The sequence below is a fragment of the Ursus americanus genome, chromosome 20 (genome assembly GCF_024610735.1).
Source record: "Ursus americanus isolate L20-20 chromosome 20, mUrsAme1.1.p, whole genome shotgun sequence".
Taxonomy (NCBI): domain Eukaryota; kingdom Metazoa; phylum Chordata; class Mammalia; order Carnivora; family Ursidae; genus Ursus; species Ursus americanus.
Window position 1 is genome coordinate 18511306 of NC_142146.1, and position 3624 is coordinate 18514929.

Genomic DNA, 3624 nt, shown 5'->3' on the forward strand with positions numbered 1-3624 from the left:
AAAAAAAAAAACAGTCAAGGAATAGAACAAGGGAGCTTCAGGAAGAGAACAAATCAATTCAACAAAAATTTACCCAGTCCATGGGGAGGCCTTTAAGGAAGAGGGAAAATGTAGGTGGCTTTTTCTTGGGAGAAGTAAAATGAATGGTTAGCTCATTCAGGGCCCAAACAGCCCTAATGCTTAGGTATTTCTTTTGTTGGGACTCAAGTCTCGCCAGTGGAAAAAGAAGTTGGGTGATGAGATCAGGTGAAACTGTATGTTTCCCAGAATCATGACTTTTTCCCCCATGACCTTTGAAGAGGACACTTTAATAAAAGGGCAAGATACCAAAATAACTTTTTAAACAGCAAAGGCGTTTTTGACATTGCCAAAGCCAAACACAAAACGGATCTAGTCACAGGTCTTTCTCCAAATTGTTATACTAGAATATTTTATTTTTTTGAGCCTTACTGGCAAACAACGGATGCCGGTGCTGTTGAAAGAACTCTGGCTGCCTTCGCTCTTTCAAACGCCAACAGTGTAGGCAAAATATGAAATGTTTAGTATCAAGTTACAGAAAAGAAGTTTCCCTAAAGCTGTGAAAGGGAGACTGTAACTCATTGGTCATATTTCTCAAATTACTACTCTTCCATTTGAATAATGGTAAGAGTCAGATCCTAGAAATACTTAGCTACAAGGGACTAGCTACGTATTGAATCCAAATTCCTTACATTTTACAGATGAAGAAACTAGAGACCCAGAGAAATTATGCTTCAGAACAAATGATTTAACGAATAAAACCTATAAAACTGATGCCAGGGCCTCAAAAACAGCTGTGAAAAACATGGTTTGAGATCACTTCCTGGAGACAATTGAACAAACAAGAAATGTGAAAAAGTGAAGGTGGGAGAGAGTTTAATTATAAGCAAGAATGTTGTGGTGTGTTGAATTCCTGAGAGAGATTCGTGACCAAGGTAATGGCGAAACACTTCAGGCTTTGACTCCTCTGTATTATCAGATCTCCATAATCAGGTGAAGCGATCGTTATGTGTTTGTCAGAGACCCTCTGGGAAGGGTCAGCTCACCTATTATGGAGATTACTTCACCACCAGTAACAGAAGAAAGCAGTGAATTTATGGACGAAGTGTTCAGAGAGACAGATTTTTAAAACGACGGCCCATAAACGGTGGTTGCCTGGACTTAATATTAGAATCACTGGGATTTTTTTTTCTTTTCTGTTCTTAAACTCTATTAGCAATCACTCTTTATTCATCATGTTATTCTCCATCGGATTATTTATCAGAAGGGAACTTCTCATTCTACAGGTATGAAAATTAAGAACAAAATAGAAGCAGAGAATCAACAGTAACTTGTCCTCTGTTAAGCTTCCAAGGCCTTGACTCATTGTTTACCCAGAGGTCCCATAATCTTCAATAAGGGGAAAATTTCAAGGCCAAAACTGTGAAGGAGCCATTACTTGTTAGTAAGAGAGAGACAATAATAACCCTGACCCATTTTATCTCATTTTTCTAGGAATGAAAGGATGGACTGTAGTAGGCAAGTTAGTATAATTTCCAAGACATGGTCTCTAAAACCCTTTTCTGTAAGAATGAGCTAATACTAATAACATTAGAACAAATAGAATAGGAAACTCCAAATGTGATCATGACACTTCACAGCTTAAAACTCCTTCAGCGTCTTCCATGGACTTTTTAGGGCTAAAGATAAAAATCCCTAACATGTACTAATAATATACCCTGCTTGACCTGCCCCTGGCCATAGTGTGCTCTCACTTCCTCAACTACACCATGATCCGTCCTACCTGACAGTTTCACACATCATCTTGCTAGTCTTAGGGCTCAACTTACTTTCTTGGGAAAGCCTTCCCTCCTCTCCTCCCTCATTATGCTTCCCCCCACTAATCAAAGTTATTTAAGCAACTAGTTAATGTCCTTCACATGCTTTCAGAGAGGCATGCTCTATGCTTCCTGTTTACTCCTATATCTTATAGCACCTGGTGTCCCATCTGGCACATAGTAAGTGTTCAAATAATTGTGGAATGAAAGCCAATAACAGCTGATTTAAATATTTGATACGTAGTAAATACTCAGTGTTACCAGCTATGTTAATTTTGAATTTGTATTACTTTTCCTCTGTTGTTTCATTTGCCTTGTTATCGGTTGTTTGGTGTTACAAGATGTCTACCCAGCATTGGGGAGGAAATCTGGAGTACAAGAGACTAGCAGTGTGCTACCGTATGCAATAGGAGCTTGATACATATCTGTACTCATAGATGATGATGATGGCAAAGCTGCCTGGCCCAGAAAGATCTAGAACCCCGACTTTGGGCCTACTACCAATATAAACTAGGTTAGCTCTCGGGGCACTCCATCACTGTTAAATACATTAACTATGATGATACTATATTAGCTATCTGTTTAAAAATTTCTAAAGTATTCGTAGTTTAAGTGTGTATTACAAATGACTTATTCTGTTATGGACACATTTAGAAAGCAGAAAAGTTTTTAACTCCTGGTTCTGTCAAAAGAAGCTGAAGAATGTTTATCAGAAATAAGATATTTTTAATATCTATTTGTAACAAATAGTGATATTCCCTGTTCTGACTATCTCCTTGAGAGTGGTCCCTGAAACAACCTCCTGGGTAGTAAAATCATGGTAGGATTGGGAAGGAGATTAACATCACAAACTCTGGAGGGGACAGAATTGGGTTCTAGCTTTACTACTTATAGCAGCATGATATCATATCAACCCTGGGCATATCACCTTCCTATAAAATGTGGTTTATAATAAGCAATACCAATGTTTGGTGAATTCCTCTGACATTGTTGAAAATAACAACATAAATATCCTTCTCTACCAGTGTTTCTCGACAGTGGTAGGAAGGAAGGGTTTTGTCTCTCAGGGCACAAAATGTCTGGAGACATTTTTGTTCCAGTGGTGGGGGGTGGTGGATGGGTTGGGGAGACGCGGGATGCTACTGGCTTCTAGTGGGTAGAGACTGGGAATGCTGGTAAACATCTCAAAATGCGTATGACAGGTCTTCAAAGAAATATCCAGTTCAAAAAGTCAATAGTACTCCTGGCTGAGTGCCTATTTATAATGAGGCTGCAAAACGCTGTTTACAGTGAAATGGTTAAATAATCAGGACAGTCATTAAAAGAATGGGATGATCTAGGGACATAGAGAGATTGCCAGGAGATATAGTTAAGGTAAGTAAAGCAACTCACAGAGTTGTATGTATAATACAACGCCATTCATAACCTCTCTTCTGTGTGCCTGTGTGGGTTTCCACATACATATAAAAGATCTGAAAGGCCACAGACCAGTTTGTTAATCAGTGACATTCATGGGGGAAAAGACATGTTAAGGACTGTTTGCATTTCGTAATCAACACACTTTTTAATGGATTTTTACAACCAGAAGGTATTACATTTATAATCTTGATAACTTTTATTTTTTTTATATTTTTAAAAGATTTTATTTGTCAGAGAGAGAGAGAAAGAGAGCGAGCACAAGCAGGGAGAGTGGCAGGCAGAGGGAGAAGGAGAAGCAGGCTTCCCGCTGAGCCAGGAGCCCAATGCGGGACTTGATCCCAGGACCCTGGGGTCATGACCTGAGCCGAAG